Raw genomic sequence first — 19,045 nt, forward strand, 5'->3', positions numbered from 1 at the left:
AGCCCCTCTGCATTCCACCCTGCTGATGTCAGACTTTAAATTAACCACACAGTTTGTATGTTTGGTGTGTGCGTGTGTGTGCAGAAGGGTCAGGCTTGGTTGCCAGGACGATAGGCCCTCCAACAGCTTTCTGCTCCGACGCTTTGAGCCCAGAGCCTTCCTCAAAGCATCATGGGAAAACAATTAAAACCTCCTCCAAATCTCTCCTGCTCCCCTTCTCTTTCTTTCCCTCTTTGTCCCTCCTTCTCTGTTTCCCTCTTCATCTATCCATCACACCCTCTCCATCTCCATCTCTTTCAGAAAATCTTCACTCAAGCTTGAGTTTCTGCTTGAATAGAAAACAAGTTTTTGAACAAGTATTTTTATTCTATTTTCCACCTGAGATGCCTCTTAAAGAAGGGGCAACAGGGGGTCTTTATACTACAAAAAAAAATCAGTCTGCTGGCTGGGTGTAAGTGTTGGCTTGTCTGGATCTTTTCTCTGTTTAATATTCAGTATGTTGAATAAACCTGCTTAGAATTTCACTGAGCCTTTAATATGTCTGCCAACAGATAGACCTAAATATTTTGTATTTTTTCTATTGTGTTCTAAAATCTGAATTTGGAATCATCATCAAGTTGTTATATGAAAGAGCAAGAGAAGAAAGCAGCAGATGCAATGACTTTGACTGATGTAGAAATTCACATAAAATCGAACCCATTGAGATAAAAATGACGGACAAAAGTTTGAGCGTCAATGTGTAAACATGATAAGAACAACAGAGATTGGTTTTCTTTTTTAATATACGAAACCCCAACTCAGTGTCCAGAGGCCTTGACCTCCCCAGTCAGCAGAGATTCCCTCACTGGTCTTGGGTGGACTGGGTTTAACGAACCAGCCCAGAAAGTCTTAAGTTTTTTGTCCCACAGCTTGTGCTGTCTCCCTCCCAGCCGGAGATGCCCAAAAGATCTCCAAAGGGAGGTACCCTGATCAGATGCACAAACCACCTCATCTGGCTCCTTTCAACGTGACGGAGCAGTGACTCTACTCTTAGCTCCCGCTGGATCTTTCAGTCAGTACTCAGAGTTCATAACCATAGGTGAGGGTTGGGAGGTAGATCAGCAGGGAAAATTCAGAGCTTTGCCTTTTGGCTCTGCTCCCTCTTCACCACGCAAGGCCTGTAGTACTGCTGACGTGGCACCAATCCACCTGTCGCCACGCTCCCTTTTACCCTCACTTGGGAACAAGACCTTCACTTGAAGCAGAGACTCACTCCTCACCGGAGGGGGCAATCTGTCGTTTAATGTTTGTGTCGTCTGTTTTAAAAAGCTACTTGTATCAGTCACATCAAAACCAGTTGACTATTGAGATGGAGAGGTCAAATGTATCCAACATATTTCAGGTCAAATTCACTGTTTTTACTGAAGGAAGAAGTTGAAAAACAAAGGTGGAAACCAGCAAATCATAAGACCATTTTTCCTAGGATGTAAGTTAACCATTGTTGATGGAATCTTTGTCTTATTGTGACTGGCAGATCCCAGTAACAACATAATACCAACCTTCAGCCAGTAGAGGTGGCAAGGACCAAAATGAATCATTGAAACCCATTTATTGTTCACCAATCTGTAGCCTCATTTATACATGATAAAGATTTCTTTCAGGCCTGTCCGGTGCAATTAATTTGATGTTGATAAAGAATCAAAGTGAAAGTGAATGGAGGAAACACTGAGTGAGAGCAGCGTCCTTTGTGTCAACACACTAGGAAATGCTGAACACCAAACTCTTTCAATTCCTTTCATTCATTTTCTGTTTGGCTGACAACAGCTCCGCATGTAAACAATGACGACTTCTCAGTGAGGGGACAAAGTGGAGAAGGGGAACGAAATCTGTGTAAAAGGCATGAAAGTGGTCTAAACCATGGATAAAGATAGTTTAAATGTTGATAGAGCAATAAAACAATGTGTTAGTAGACATTTTTTTGGTTATTGTGACAAAGAAGATAAAGAAGTGGAAAAATATTTAAATAGATATAGTTTTTCTACCCTAACGGCATTGCTTAATCAGTTCGAAATATTTGTAGATAGTATTTTAGAATTTTATGGAAAGATAATGTTGCTCCAACACAGGGGTCTGTTACTGGCATCATATCTCTTGCAGTTATTCTCACAGCCCACATTTGCTGAATCAAATCACTATTTGAAGACATGTAAAATTGCAATACCCAAAGCTTATCAAGCATCTTAATTACACATTATTATGGCCAAAATGTTCATCACTGCACGATGCACACAATGCACATCACTCTGAAAATTCACATTTAAATCCAAGAAAAAATGTCATATTTTTCTCTTTTTTGGCCCCCAACAACTCAGTGGTAGAAAAGTCATCAAACATCGTCCAAACAAACAGCTAACTGAGCTGTGTCATCCAACCCGCTGACTGACTTTTCACACAGAACTTAAAACCATTTGCACCTTGTACCAGTAGAGTTGAGATCAAATTATACTGATACCTATTTTGATACCTATTTACTTTAGATTCTGTTCATGTTAAAATAAAAGACTTATAAGGCCTGCCTAAAATCTGATAGTTCATCTGAGTTAACACTGATAAAATGGAAGAAGTGTGCCTTTGTCTGTAATAAATAAAGCCTAGCGTTAGTTCATTCAGGACACGGTAGTCAGACTAGCAGCCGTGTATTGGGATCAGCTAATGGCCAGCTAATTGCCTCCAATCTTCCATGGCCAATCACAGCTCTTTCTCTCAAAACACATGTAGTTCTCACAATCCCTGCTTGCATTAATGCTGATGAACCACACTGCTGCTGCTGGCAAAGCTTGATCTCCCCCACCTCAGCCTCCTTCTTTATAGCATAAAGTTTGTTGCATCATCATATTAGGATTTATGCTATGGATTGCCTCTTAACTAGTTTTACTGTACTCAATAAATAAATTAAATAAAATACACATTGTCATAAATGTATCCATCCAGATTGGATTTTCTAGCTATGTGCTTCCTGGAAATTCAAAGCATGCTGCTGGACTAATCCAGGGAGCATCTTTTGAGCAGAGCCTTCTCGGCCAAGTAGAACTGTATATCCATTTTGCAATAAAATGACAAGTTTTCCTGACTGAAATAATTTTTTTCTTGTTTAGGTCATCTTATGGTCAGCCATGTTTGTTAAGGTTGGGCTGTAAGAGAAGCTTTTATGTACAAAGAGACATCATTGTCTTTCTCTACTGCACTCTGTCTGTAACAGACATTTACTTTAATGTTTGCATTTTTATAAGACACTAAAGTGACCTAATAAATGTAAAAATGTATTTGCAAACCAAGCCAGTGATTTAAACAGTGAGGATGAAGACTTTGACAGAGGGCGGAGCAGAGAGGTACACAATGGGCAGAAAGAGGTTTGTCTTCTGCATCATTCAAATAAAATCCTCAATCTTCCTTCATGTTTGTGCAGAGGCTTTGGTGTGTTTCTAACTTCTTCGGAGTGTAACCACTGTTAAACAATCAGGAAAAAAACATCTCTTTCTGTATACCTAGTCTGATCATTGCAGTAAGACATGACACTGGCTCTCATTTGATTGACCATTGCTGCACGTTGTGTCTCTCCAGTTACTTTTTAAATTAATTGACTTTTTATTCTCATTAATGTGAAAACAGAATTTTAGATTCATTTCGAATGTATGAGAAATAAAAAACTGAAATATCACATTGACATAAGTATTCAGACCCTTCACAAAAACACTTGAAATTTAGCTCAGCTTCCTCCCATTTGTCTTGATCACTGCTGAGATGTTTCTACACCTTGATTGGAGTCCGACTATGGTGAAATGTATTTGTTGGGCATGATTTGTAAAGGTAATCTTGCAAAGCACATGGATATGCCTGTTTCTTTGTTTTTCACTGGCAAATTCATCTTGCAAAGCTCCTGTCTGAGCCCTTTGGGCCCAGTTATAAAGTGACAACTCGACAGCGTCGAGGATCAGTACTTTTTGGCATGGCAGAGTTGTGATGTAAGCAAGCAGCAACGAGAGGTCAGTACAATTATGGCAGAAGACATTAGCATGGATGCTGCTAAAGCGTCAGTTTTATCAGACTTTGACGAAATTTCTTTGTTAAAAGAAGAACAAAGAAGTGCGCCGGTAGTCGAGTGGTTAAGGCGCATGCCATATACGCAGGCGACCCGGGTTCAAATCCGGCCCGTGGCACTATCTCCTGCATGTCTCTCCCCGCTCTCTCCCCTGTTTCCGACTCTATCCACTGTCCTATCAAATAAAGGCCAAAAATAAATCTTTAAGAACAAAGAACAGCAGTGAGTTGTTTTCTTTTCAAAAACGACAAAAGTCGTTTTTTGCGCTAAAGACAGGCCTCCATCTAGCCACTTTCCCATAAATACTGAATACTGACCATACTGAAATTTGCTCATGAGGACAGGTTGGAGACCCCTGCTCTGGCACAACTTCTTCCTTTTTTGGTGATGAAAGACTCCATTCAATGGTTGATCATTAACTTTGAAAAGGGCTGATGAAATCTGAGTCTCAATCATTTTTCAATAAAAATAATGCTTTAGATAAATTGATTTGCAGTGGAAACAGATTTACAAAACTGTCTTTTTTAGAGAACTTATGACTGCAACCACTTGCAAAAAACTTTCATTGCTGTGCCTCTGTCTTTGTCTTTTCCTCTTCTTTTTTCTATCAAAATAGTCCCAGTATTCCAGCTTGCAATGTTTCATAATCAGTCAAATTTTATTGAAATGTTTTCTTCTGTTTGATTTCATCAATTTATTCTTATCAAGTTTACAACATTCCCAACATTAGTTCACCAAATCTTGGAAAAATGGACTTTTTTCAGGATGTGGTGTCTTTCATGTTTCATGCTTATGGTGTTGTCCCAGTCTTAGGAATTTGTTCTATTGAGATTGATTGTGCCTCAGGATCTTGTGTGATACTAACTCTTGTGGATCTGACAGGGTCTTTGTGTACTTTTCTGCATTGTCATTTCCATAAATGCCACAGCTAACACATCATCTGCTTCCCAGCTTATTATCTCCCCATGTACTTTACAAATTCAATTAGGCCCTTCCTTCCATCTTGTTACATGTCCTCAACAGCTGAAATAATTTTTGAAGCTGCAGTAATTTACTACACAACATTAACATTTTCTGTCGTGAGCCGTCACGTCTTCGTCTCTCTGACAAACTTACTGAAGTCATAGATAATTCATTTGATTCCAAATTACAGCTTTCCATCGAGCCGCGCACCCCTCTTGCATGGGTTTGTTGTGACAAGCGGGCGCACCGCTCGTCTCCAACCGTGATTTCTGTCGGCCCCGATGACAAAGATATCATGCAGCGCGTCTTTAAACATGACGCTGACATGTAGCACTTATCCACTCACTCAGAGGGAACACGACAGCAGTGCTCCTTGTGACACCGCCCTCATTTCCCATGATGCACATGTAGCAGGGTTGCCTCCGCATGAAGATTAGTAATAATAAGAGTTCTTGAAATATTTGGGATGTTTTTTTTTTTTTTTTTTTTTTACAGAGGAATGGGGTGGGGGACTAGAGGGGGACAAAAGCTGCCAAAGTGCCATTGTGTCTCAATAAAATAAGACATTTCTTCTATTGTGTGTGAATGAGTCACTTATGAAGGCAGTAATATTTTATGATGGGAGGCGTTTATTTGATGCTGATTGTGAAATTTGCATCTGAAATGGTGAAAGGGCTTCATTTGATGTGTTTGTCGTGTTTAGGGATTGGAAGCTGAAGGGAGATGGAGACGAGCAAAAATAAAAAGAGAGGGATAAAGAGAGAGCAAGAAGAGACAAGGTGAAGGTAAAAGAAAGTATAGGCAAGAAGAGAAGAACTTTGATATTTGAAAGAGAGAAGGGGGGCCAAATGGTGTCATTGGAGCACAGAAGCTAACACAGAGACAAAAATCAGGCCTCTCAAAAGTGTTCTCCTTGCACCAGTTTAGGACATTCAAACTGATTTTCAATTGAGTTTTTCATACTAAAGGACTGTTTGCCCCACTGACAGCTAAAAACATTCCTCTCATTGTATTTCTAAGGATTTTCTTGATCCACATGAGGAAGTGAAGATCCCATGACATGATAAAGCAAGCAAATGATACAAAGACTTTAACAGTGTGTGCGTCGCTGGTTTCTGAGGATGTCAAGTGCCCATGTGTGGGTGCGATGCAGACTTACTGCAACAGAAGGTTATGAATGTCTTGCTTCGCCTCCCAAGGCAATCGATAAATCTCAAACATTGATTTGTTTCACAGGAATGTGACCTCAACAGCAACTTTCAGCACTTCTAATGGCCTTGTTGGAAGAGGGGCCCTCTGATTTACTCATTTCACACCAAAAGTCAGGTGAGGATTTGGGAGAAGTTTATTTACACTGTGATCTTTATCTTTTTATCTGTTTTTTAAATGAGATTCTCTGCAGGGCTGTGAACCCTGTATGTAAGGCTGGACTGATATGATCAGGGTCATGTTTCATTTCTTTATTCAGAGAAACTTCTTCAAGCAGTTCTGTTCTTTTGGATATGTATTGATCAGTTATTTGAAACTCCATGCCTGCAGGGATATTTTCATATTTTCACTCTGCAGGGTTGGATTGATTGGGGCTTGTGTCAAGTTTTTCTTCTCTTACAGTTTGGAGTTTTTTGAAAAATGTTGGACATATTTTTGTTTCGTAATGTTTACACTTCAGTACAGAGCAGGCCGGGGTCCAGGGTGAAACTGGAGTGGGCTACTGCGTAACCTACCCTCTAACCCTTGAAGCCTCTATATATAAACTGTATATTAACCTCCTAATCTTTCGTGTGTTCAATAAACCAAAGTGAAATGTCAGAGGAATGAAGCAGTGTATGGATAAAGACATACAGTTTTAGCACCAAGATTTTTACTTTTCCTGGTGTTTAGTTAAAGAAATCACCTCGGAGGTTTTGTTTTTCTGGTTTCAAATGGGCATTTTGGTCTAAAAATCAAAGACCTAGGATGTTGGATTTTTTGCTGATGTTTGATATGTTGAAATTTAAAATTCATCCTGATATCGTTGCCATTATCAATTCCTCTCACCTTCTGGTGAATTTTCTTCTTGGAAAAAGTAGACTAAATTGGTTTTCACTGCTAACAACTCTAAATTTATTGAGTCTCTTTCTCTCTGAACACTGAACAGGTATGCCAACTTCAGTAAGAGTCAATGACAAGCACACTTCACTGGCTTTAATAGTTTTGATAACTACAAATGTTGAACATAAGGTGTTTGGGAGAAGAACTTGCTAAATTATACAAAAATTCTCTTCTTTGTAGGAAATGTCTCAGTTAAAACAAGCTCATCTCTGGATCTTCAATCTCTAAACTTGAACTATAATACAATACAATGCTTAGATCTCTGGACATATTAAAAGAAAATTGAAAACTTGTTCAAAATGAACAGTTCTTGGACAAAAAGGTACATATTTTGCATGAAATCACCATTTGACAGACGTTGCACTGTCCGTGTCAGTTTTTGAGAAATGAAGCCACACTTTCAACAGCTTTAGCCTGTTTTTTGACTGTCCACCATGTTTAATTCCTTTATTTCTCTGTTGTTGTTCAAGCTGACTGCGTCTCAAGAGTAGGGATGGGATTTAAACCCTGGTCCAAAGGGCCCGGTTCTGTGTTTTTGAAATACCTGAAAATCAATAATTTTTTTGCTTATCTATACTGCTATCGAGTATCACAGGCTCTGTGACGTAATGTCATTTTAAGATACAACTGTTGTAAAAACATACATCAGTTCTTTCAAGGGGAACATAAGCTAAAAGCACAGCAATATTGTGCATCACTAGAATGTACCTTTAGCTGTCAGTATCAATATCAATAAAAATGAACAATCGCCATCCCTACTCAAGAGATCATTTTTTTAAGGTATGAGGAAGTAAGGCACTGATCAGGGCATTTTTAAGATAAACTGTGAATGACGTCGATGAATTGAACCAATTGGAACTGGTTCTCAACTGGAACTGGTTCTTGATTCCCATCCCTACTCTTCAGCTATGGAACCATAGTGACTTTGCTCCATACCATAGTGACCATGCTCCTTAGTAAGTGTTGACTCAGCTCTGTGATTTTACATGGTCTTCTGCTTTGTGGCTGAGTTACTGGCGTTCAGAGGGGGCATTCATCACAGTACCAGGCTTGAAGCCGCTAAGCTCTTCAGAATTACTCATTTTGTATCAAAGATGTTTGCAAAGAGAACTGAGGGGAAGCATCTGCTTTGTCTACCTAGATGACATCATCATCTCCTCTCCATCAAAGGAAAGACACTTTGACGACCTTCACCTGGTCTTTCCGAAACTCCGGGAGGCAAAGCTGACTGTCGATATGAAAAATGCAACTTCTTTCAAACCTCACTCAAGTTCCTGGGCCACATCGTGTCACCTACAGGGATTCAAGTGGATCCGGACAAAGCCAAGGCTGTAGAGGAGTTCCCTGTGCCAACAAACATCAAGGCGGTACACCGGTTCCTTGGCATGTCTGGGTGGTACCACAGAGTTTGTCCCAAACTTCTTCAAGCTGGCTGAACCTTTAAATGCCCTGAAGCGAAAAGGGGCAAAGTTTAAGTGGACAACTGAGTGCCAGGAAGCATTCAAAGCACTGAAAGCGTGTTTGGTCTCCCCGCCCATCTTGCAACATCCAATTTTTTGACCTGCCTTTCGTTGTTTATACAGATGCCAGGGGCTGGGAGCTGTGCTAGCCCAGAAAACAGGGCTCAGAACTGAGGAGGTCCTGGCATATGGCAGCCGAAGCCTGAATAAAGCAGAATGCAACTACTCAGCTACTGAGAAAGAATGTTTGGCAGTCGTCTGGACATTGGAGAGGTGGAAGTATTGTCTGGATGGGAGTTCTTTACTGTTGTCACGGTCACTCAGCTCTGCTATGGATCTTCAAAATCCAAAAACCCAGTGCACGGCTCACCAGGTGGGCACTGAGATTACAAGAATTTAATTCCTCAGCGGAATACAGAAAAGGGAAATAAAAGGCCGTCCCAGATGCACTGTCAAGAGTCCCTCATGATGCTGCCACTAACCCCTTACCTCCTGCCTGTGCTACACTGTTGGCAGTCCAAGGGGAAGGCAGAAAGGAGTTGCCCATCACCGTTGACCTCATTTGGAGGGCACAGCAGAATGACTCAGATTGCCAATGCATTTATCAATCTGTGATGGAAGAGGGAGAGGTCACCTTGACCAACACCCCCAAATACACCATCCTTGAGGACAAAAATCTATCAGGTGCTAACACTGCCTTACAAGTCCATTTATCAAATCCTCATATCTGAGAGTCTTGGACCGCAGCTTCTGCAAATGTTGCATGAGGACCCTCTGGCAGGACACCTTGGTCAGTACAAAACCTACAGAAGACTGCAAGGTTTGGTCTTTTGGCCTCAGATGAGCCTGGAGGTCAAGAACTATGTGCAGAACTGTCAAGTGTGTCAGGGCTACAAACCTGACAACTGGAAGGTAGCAGGGGAGCTGCAGCACACCATGGTCAGCCAACCCTGGCAGATGCTTGGAGTGGACCTTGTAGTATACTGGCTGAACTTCAATGAAGAGACAAGAGAAGTAGGTGCAACGCATCTTTACTTGGAGACAGCAGATAATAATAACACATCAGGTTACAGCGTGTCTTAGGAGACCGCATTGCTAGGGTTAATATGTTGGCCAACCAAAACCTATCCCTAAACTGCAATAGCGTATTTAACCCACAAGGTGGCAAACTACCTCTCTACTACAGACTTGATGGGCCCATTTCCAAGAAGCTCCAAGGGAAATGTCTACCTGTTGGTTTTTGTGGATTATTACACCAGATGGGTAGAGCTGTTTCCCATAAGTGACTCCCATAAGGAAAGCAACGGCGGAAACCATATCACGTTTACTCACTCAAGAGATCCTCACCAGATGGGGAGTCCCCAACTACATTTTGTCAGACCAGGGAATCCAGTTTGTCTCCTCAATCTTCACCTGTGAGAAATGGAGTCTGAAACAAAAAATGACATCAGCATACCATCCGCAAACCAATATGACTGAAAGAATAACTAGGACATTAAAAAAATGATCCCCTCATTTGTTGGAGAGAACCACAAGGGTCAAGACAAGTACCTACCTGAATTCTGCTTTGCTCTCAACTCAGCTGTCCACGAATCCACTGGAGTTACTCCTGCTGAGCTGAACCTGGGGCAGACCCTTCAAGGACCTGCAGATGTGCTGCTGCAACCAAGGTACCCCACTCCAGATACCTCAAGCTACAAAACCATCACAAAACTTCAAGACCTTGCTGAATTTGCTCAGTCTAACCTCACTGGCACCCATACCTGCATGCTCCCCTGCGTGATGAACACACCCCCAGAAACCTGAAGAAAAATGCTGTGACCTTACCAGGGAGCCTGCATCCCGGAAGTGCCTCAGAGCATCCAGCATCTGTCTCCTCGACCAGCCCTTGGCAGCTCGTGTGATTAAGTCCGTTAAACCTGTGCGTTTTCTCCCGTCCATACTCTGGATTATTCTGGATTCCTTCAACCTGCTTTCCCTTTCCTGTCCGTTTGCCTGGAAGGCTACCACGTCTCCACACGGTGGTGTTTCCTCAGAGAGACGAGGGAAAGAGGTAAAGCTGGTTAGCCGGCTTTGATAGGAAGTGAGACAGGAGCGCTCACTCCAAGGGAAAAACTATTGCAGAAAGTGACTATATTTACTCGTGAATAGGTGATCAGAAATAGTGACTCTGGGGTTTTGGGGATTGTTTGGGTTTGGTGTTGGGTTGAACTGTGGGTTTTCATTGAACTGTTGAATACACTGTGAGGATCATTGAAACCGCTTTTGTGGTGCGTGGTTTTTTTATGCTTGCTGGTTTTTTGATGTTTTGCTGGGTTTGGGTAACAGTGGGGTTTGTGTGTGGACCATAAACCCTTTGTGGTGGAGCATTCAGGTGACAGAAACAATTATTTGTCAGAGTTCACTCTGGCTGCAACCCCGACTGCATCCGCTACAAGTGTTTGTATCTCTGTGCACTTGACTCAAAATGGCTCACATGAGTGCATCTAGGATAGACAAATGATTTTTGTTATATATGAGAAGCCCTAGTAGTCACTGGTCAGGACTAAACACGCTGAAAATTAGTAGGTTTTGGTCAGAACTGCCCTTTGTTTGGTACTCTCGTCAAGAGAAAGTTCTGTATCTCAGGAGTGAGAAGGAATTTTGTGGAGAAGAAATAAATACACTTTAAGATCTTTGTGGAGGTGTCTCTTTATAGACATTTGACTGTCTTGCAGTATAGATGAGAGTGAAGTGCATGTGTTTTCAGATGCTCTGCCAGTGTTTTTTGTTAGAATTATCTACATACAGATTGTTTGGTGAACAGAGAGGCTGAGTTTGGGACACATGGATGAGGCCTGAAAAACAGACAGAGACCCAGAGACCTTGGAGGAATTCTGATTGACCTTCGCCTCATGTGAATTAGTCTGGAGAGCAGCCGGCTGGTTTAGCCTGAGGCCACACACACTTAAAGAGAGAGGAAGAGGCTGATGTCAAAGAACCCAGTGTGTCTCAAAGACCAAAGGACACAGTACATGTTTGCTGCATGACATTCCCCAAAAATGATTTGTGTGTGTGCATGTGTGTGTGTCAGAGCTCTAGGCCAGATCTTGAGTGCTTCTGTCAGCTTTAACTGTCACCAAAAAGCTCACGACTGTTTCATTAAAGAAAGACAGAAAAAAATACACACATCTCCCCCCTTGCTTTCTCTCTCTCTCTTTGGCTCTCAATGTTCTTTTTATCTTGCTCTCCCCTTTCTCCCTCTCTGTTTCTGCCGTTGCGTCCCTCTCTCTCCCCGTAACTGCTGTTTTGACAGCCATCATAGGCGTGGCTATCGGGCCCCCAAAAGAAATTTGTCTGTCGGTCAGTCTGTCTGTCTGTTTGTCAAATTTTCGGATGATAAATTGTTGGGGAGAGGGTGTGATGATGCCTCAGACTCACCCAAATTCTCCCTTCAGCCTCTCTCTCTCTCTTTTCTATCTCTCTCTCTCTCTACCTTTCTCTGCTCACCTACTTTTCAATCTATCCAACATGCATTAAAAGCAACTGACGGGGAGAGCCACAATTTGGAAGATAAGAATTTTCATTTGAATATGAATACAAGTCGGTTTTATTTGTGTGCATCAAAGTGTATGTGTGTGCGTGTGAGCAGCAGGTATATTTTGGCGTGCTGGCAGCTTTTTTTTTTTTTTTGCCAGAGCTTTTTCCTTTTGTATCAGCCGGACATCTTCAGCCTATCAGGACGAGGCAGAGACAGCTCAGATGTTGTTGTCAGGTGAAGTGTTTATTCCAACATCGCTCTTGTAATCTTTTTCTGCCATGATGGAAGGACATGGCCATGGAGTGTAATCTCAAATGAATGCTAATGTTGCTCTGCATCTGCAGGGTTTTTGAAAAATGACTGTTTGGAAGGTCATAATATGCTGATGATGTGTTTACAGCTCAGTTTTTTTGCTTCTAAATGGTGGGAAAAAAATTAATTTTGCATAAACATGGCATGATCCTAGATACTGAGAATCATAGTTATTTCTTAAGCAATGAAAATGTACACGTACATTGGACAATAAGAGGCTCCCCTACGATCACTCTCTGCCTGAACCAAGGGTCATCCTACTGTACATCCATTAGCATCACACCATGTAAGCTCAAGAGTTGAAGGGGAAACTGATCCAAGGTAACACTTAGTCAGAGGTGGTCTTCACTATGGCATAATCAAACATGAATTATTAAACCCTTTGAGCAAACTCTGATAGAGCTATAGAAATCTTTTTTGGAAAATCTAAAATTTTCAAAAATACCTGGAAGAGGTTTAAACTTTTATTCAAACAGAACCAGTTTTGAAATGCTTCTCTTTATGACCAGAAAAACACAATCAGCTAGATTATAGGACTGACTATGCTGTCACCAGGTCTGATTCCAAGAACCAACGCTGATGTCAGTCAGATGAGGTATTCTTTGATGGGGCATCTCCCAAGGGAAATATGTTTTAACAGTTGTCTTATGTGATGATCTATTTAACGCTAAGGAAAGTCTATGATGTGCAGTTTCTGTGCAGCTATGTACACTCATGAACAAATGTTTTAGGCATTTAGGGCGCTAATGATTCATCATAGGGCCACAACTCCAGGCAGGACAGGAGGCAGCCAGAGTCAAGTTCAACACATGTTGACACTCGTGTTGCTCAGCAGCCAAGGTCAAGCTTGACAGTATCTCTTTTGTTTGGGGTCTTTTTACACCTGGAGACTGCTGGCAGTTTTTGGGCCCTTGGGACATCCACAGCATGACTGGCAGCTTTTGTCAACCCTACTACAGTACTACCGAAAGTCCCTTAGACCATGCTTACTTGCCACATCCACCCCGTTACTCCGACCATGAGGTGTAGACTTTATTTTTTCAACAGATTATTTTCTCATGCCCCTGGTAATATGTAAGGACATTCAGAGCATGATCGGGGTGTGTCAATCCTTACGCCCGCTGGTACACCCAGGCAGGCTTACTCTGCAAATCTACACCTTAATTCAGCCTCAACTTTTGACCTGAACATGCCTAAAAGTTCTGCACAGTACTGCAGCTTTTAAGCTCTTTGATTACCATCTGTTTTTGCCATATGGAGTTTGCACTCCCAGCTCTCAGCCCCTTCCTTGTTGGTAGTTGTGAATGGTAAATGGACTTGAGCTTGTGCTCTAGTTCACTACTCAAAATGTTTTCACACTGCAAGCCACACCTACCCATTCACCCTTTCACTTACACATTCATACACTGAAGGCGAAGGTTGCAATGGAGAATTAGCCATCAGTTTTGTCTAATCCTGTTTAAACGCTTTCATACATACTTACATGCCATCAACGAAGCAGTGAGAGCAAATTGGGATTAAGTGTCTTGCCCAAGCACACATCAACAGGAGCTGGGGATTGAATCCACAATCTTCTCATTAAGAGACGACCAACCCTACTCTGGGTTAGTGTTATATACAGTGCTTCCCTCTAAGTCCCCGTCAACCTGGAACATTGGTCCTTTAATTTCCTTGATGAAATGTGCAGCTTTTAGATATAAAACCTTTCGTTAGCCCGATTCTATTTCATCTCTCTCCTACCAAAATAAACTTTTTAGTTGCAGTATTTAGAAAAACTGGGATTGATCTTAAAAATTTAAAGTCACATCACAAAATCTTCTGAAATTGCTTTGTTTGTGCTTCTGCAGCATGTTGCCACAATATAGGATGTTTTAAAGGTTTCTAAAGACATCTGAAATCCCAGGAGTTTTGAAATTGAGTCCACCTGTGCAGGAGAAAGCAGCAATAAGAATACAGAGCTCTTGTCACCTGTGCAGTATCCTCCAGAGGTCGCGTTAACCGAATATTCTTCGTCCTCATCAGTCCAGTCCATTATGGACTAGACTGATGAGGATGACCCTGCATTTCAGTGCGCACACAGAGACAGATGCATAGACCTTTTCCATTTCGCATGAATTGACTATCATGGAGGTTATTTAATCTTTTAAAAAATCTTGTAGCCAGTGGGCTCTCACTGACCTCGACACCGCAGATTAGTGAAAGCGCACCAGTCTCCATGCTGACAGCGCACTGAGAGGCTGGTGCAGGTGTCTCAGGGATAAGGGGATAAAGGGATACAGGTCGCCATGCAGAGTGTTAAGGCCTTTGCTCAATGAGTCTGTTTCATGTTGTTCTCATGTCTGCACACTGACAGCAAAATTGTCATTTTGTCGTTCCATTTTTCGGAACAGGTTTGATTTTATGCAAAATTTCGGGTGATTGATGATTCAAAACATTTACCGCTGCTTCCTCCTCACTTGCCCCTCCCCAAAACTTCACTTTAAAGGGATACTTCAACATTTTGGTAAATTCGTCCATTGCCATAATTCCTATAGTCTTAGTAATAGGTTTGTTACCAGCTGTTAAAGCCAGCTGATTGTGCCACAGTTAACCAATGTAAGCAGACGGTATTCCGGCTTTCCCTCATCAAACTCATCAAATACACAATCCAACAACTCAAACGCTCTTATGGACAAGTTGTGGCCTGTACATTCACCACACTATGAAATAATCATGGAACATTATGAGACGGAGATGTTTTAAATCTAAATGCAAAGCTGGAACTACACTCTAGGCATGGCCGCTGCTCTGTGTCACTCTGCCTAGTGGTTTACTCAAGAAATAGTTCTGAGTATTTGCTTCATTTTTCGTAATGTTACATGATTATACATTATTATTTCATAGCGTGGTGAATGTGCAGGTCACAACTTGTCCACGAGAGCATTTTGAAGTTTGGATTGTGTATTTGAAGAGTTTGATGAGGGAAAGCCGGAATATCGTCTGCTTACATTGAGTTGGCACAGCAGGTCCGAACTCGGCAGCGGCCGATCTAAAAACAGCTTGCACTGACAACTGAAGGTAACGAACCTATTACTAAGACTATAGGGATTATGGCAATGGACGAATTTGCCAAAATGTTGAAGTATCCCTTTAAAAACCAAAGTTTACTCATTTATTATGTGGATATCAACCATGGAAATACTATAACAGAGAAATGGGTTCATGATTCAGATCAGTGCCTGTTGCTTTATTCTCTCTTGCTCACTCACCCCTGCCCAACCACTCCTCAACCTCACTTTAAACGCCGTAGTTTGCCCACGTATTATAAGAATATCAACCATGTAAATATAACAGATAAAGGCATATTTTAGTATCCTACTCATGGGTCACAACAGAGACAGAATTAAAAAGTTGTTCTCCATCTCTCCAACTAGTCTCAGTGCTATGACGCATGAGCCTGTGCTGTATGAAGCTCTCTGTCAGGATGGATGGATCCAGCGTGATTCTAAAGAAGTGACAGAGACACAGGCTCACAGTACAAAACAATTTGCCACATTCTATAAATTTTGGCAGTCAAGGCAAATACAAACACACCTGACTCAGTGTGCAAGATCAGGGTGCGTGATGTTTTTTTGGCTTATGACTCCTGTGGAGCAGACAAAAATGTACGCAGCTCCACAGTGCAGCCTTTTAACAACTTCTTATCAGCTGTGGTCATCAAACTACAACATCGCGTTAGAAATATCCTCAAAACTGTACGTGACATCTGAAATGGCGCAGTTCATAGTTGCTTGCTTTGAGACAGGGATTGTTGCTCCACCGTCACTGCATAAAAATGACGAGGAGTAAACGCTGTGCTGCTGTATTCCTATTTCTCTCAATGCCATTAAAAGCATAACCTCAAAGATTTTTCTTTAAATATAAGTTAGGAAAGGGTGCTTCATTAATTAAACTCTACTAATAAAGTCATATTGAATTATATTATATTACAGATATTAAAGAGAAAATTATAATGAAAGATTGTAAAAATGGTATGACGGAATTTTTACGACCCTTTCCGTCAAAATGACGGACAACAAAAAACTCCAACAACCTCTGGTATCCTCCCACCTTCCCCTACCTTCATCATCCCTCTCTATTAGAGCTAAAGGTGTTGGACTCTGTTCTCCACATTAAGAGATGTGTCTCTGCTGATTAATTGCCGTCTGATCGCTGCTGTTGTAGCTCCCCGCTAATTTCTCTCTCTCTTATTTTTACAGCCTGCAGCAGCCAGAGTGTGAGGGGTTTCTAGCAGTAATTGTGCGGTATTTGTTGCTAATAGGATAATAATTGGAGCAGGTGCAGATAGCCGGGTGGTTATTGGGCCTGGTGAGGAGAGATGGAGTTTGGCACCAATCCAGGGAAGCCTGCTGTGCCACGCAACGACACAGACACGTAAAAACACACTTTAAAAACCAGAGTGCCTCAGAGGGAGGGCAATTATTATCCTCTGCTGCTATCTTCCCCCCTCAAGCTCTATGTGCATCTCTGAACCTCACATTTTCCCATGAATCTGTCTCAGTCCTTTTTCTATTGCTTTATTTGTCTCTGAGTTTGTGCTGTTTTCTGTTTTCCTATTTATTTCCCTATGATTATGTTTTTTTTTTTTTTCTGATATAGCCTTTCACCCCTATCCCGCTGATTTTCTTAGCTGTTCAAAACTCCTTCCTCAGTCTGGGGAAAGATGTGTTTTGTGAGTGCCAATGAAGAATTATCAACAGATTTTTTTTCTTTTTTTCTTAGGAAATTGGACTCTGTCAGTGTCATACATTCAAAAACTTATGCTTAAGTGATCTCTTACTTTGCTAAGAAGTACGGGTGTAATAACCATCGATGTGGATTGGTACATTGATTGGTTGATCATCTACACTTTTATCTTTAAGCGATGACTTTAGTTTGAAATTCTTACTGCACACCTATTTGAAGGTTTCCTCCCAGCTGTGTGTTGTCCTGAACTGTTGAACAACCCAGCGGTAAGCAGACAGCTGCTAACAGTAGCCAAGGTCTAGAGGATGGAGTAGATGTTCATTCCTCTTACGGCTGTGTGGAAATATTTCAGACATAGTCTGCACCAGGGTGGGCCTTCCACCTTAATTGGCCAACCTTGTTTGATTTTCATTTTGAAGTGTATGATCACCTTATAAATTTGCTGACAGATAAAAACATGGGGTGTTACAGCCTTTATTGAAGGTGAGCATGGGTGTCAGTTTAGCTCAGTGGATGGAGCATGCGCCGATGTACAAAGGCTGCAGTCCTTGACGAGGGCTGGGCATTGCAAATCAGATTAAATCGCAATATGGCCTGCTGGAATTTGCAAATCACAGAAGTTGCAATATTTCTTTAACTTGAAATGTGTCAAATACCAGTTTGATGTATTCATTTTTTTCCAGCAGCAGAGATTTTATAACCTTGCAAAGCAGATGGATCCGCCCATTTCCATGTTTCTCATTGACAAATTCATTTGCAAAGCTCCCGTCTGAACCATTTGGGCCCGGTTAGAAAGTGACTGGACCAATCAGCGTCAAGGGCAGTACTTTCTGGAGTCGTGACGTAAGCAAGCAGCAACAAGAGGCCGGTGCAGTTATAGCGGAAGACATTAGCGTGGATGCTGCTAAAGCGCCAGTTTTATCAGAACTTGATGACATTTCTTCATTTAAAGAAGGACAAAGAACAGCATTGAGTTGGTTTCTATTCAAAAATGACAAAAGTCGTGTACTTACATGTCTACAGTCGCCATGGTTCGCGTTATGCTGTTCAATATGGAGATTATTTCTCTGTAGCGCACCTTGGTAGCGGCTACGATGTCACTTGTTATGTTGCTCTGGTTGGTCCATAAAGATGTGACAGACAGAACATTCATCCAATCACCCTCCAGCTTATTTTTAAAAGGCTCGATAGCAGCTATCGATCAGTGGTTTTCCAGATGGATGTGTGATAATTCATCTGGCGTGTCAGGTTAGAGGTTTTATACACATTTTACATACAAATGTCAACACAGTGGTTCATTTAAATGTGAGCTGACTTCTCACTAATCTCTGCTTGCGCCAATGCTGATGCACCATGCTGCTGCTAGCAAAGCTTCACTCCTCCAACCCAGCTTCCTCCTTTATAGCTTTAAGCTTGTTGGTAGCTTCTTCTTTTTTCACCTTCTTGGCAGGTTTGTAAACCAGCTATGTGCATACTACCACCTGCTGTATCAGACTGAATGCATACGCAAGTGGGCCCGGGCACAGATCGATGTTGCTAGTGTGAAAGCAAGTTAGCAGGGGGAGGGGGAGGAATCGTGCCTTGGCGTGGAAACAACTGGACCTAGTGTGAAAGCACCCTTAGATGATGTCCAGCAAACACATTTGGCCAAGATCTGACTCAAAGCCAGCACAGGCTGTTCTGGTTTACAGCCGGATTGGGCCAGATGTCTTTCCTGTAAGAGATATAGCTAAGACAGCTCAAAGCCCGCTCAATTTGGGCCAGATCCCGCTCGAAGTTTGAACTGTTCGGTCCAGATGGATCTGGGCCAAAGGTCTGCTTTTAGAGTTATAGCTAAGGCATCTGGCCCAGATCTGTCCAAAAGCTTGATCAATTCTTCCAAAATCTGGATCAAAG

General features: G+C 41.8%; 1 long non-coding RNA gene across 2 annotated transcripts in view; it reads left to right on the forward strand.

Annotated features, from left to right (window-relative positions):
- LOC121512229 overlaps nucleotides 1–19,045 on the forward strand; it is a 253,715-nt gene that overhangs the window by 84,910 nt on the left and 149,760 nt on the right. For both annotated transcript variants that reach the window (XR_005992093.1, XR_005992092.1), the window contains exon 3: nucleotides 6,278–6,367. This is a non-coding gene — a long non-coding RNA (uncharacterized LOC121512229). The remainder of the gene's footprint in view (nucleotides 1–6,277; nucleotides 6,368–19,045) is intronic.

The sequence above is a fragment of the Cheilinus undulatus genome, linkage group 7, assembly GCF_018320785.1.
Source record: "Cheilinus undulatus linkage group 7, ASM1832078v1, whole genome shotgun sequence".
NCBI lineage: Eukaryota > Metazoa > Chordata > Actinopteri > Labriformes > Labridae > Cheilinus > Cheilinus undulatus.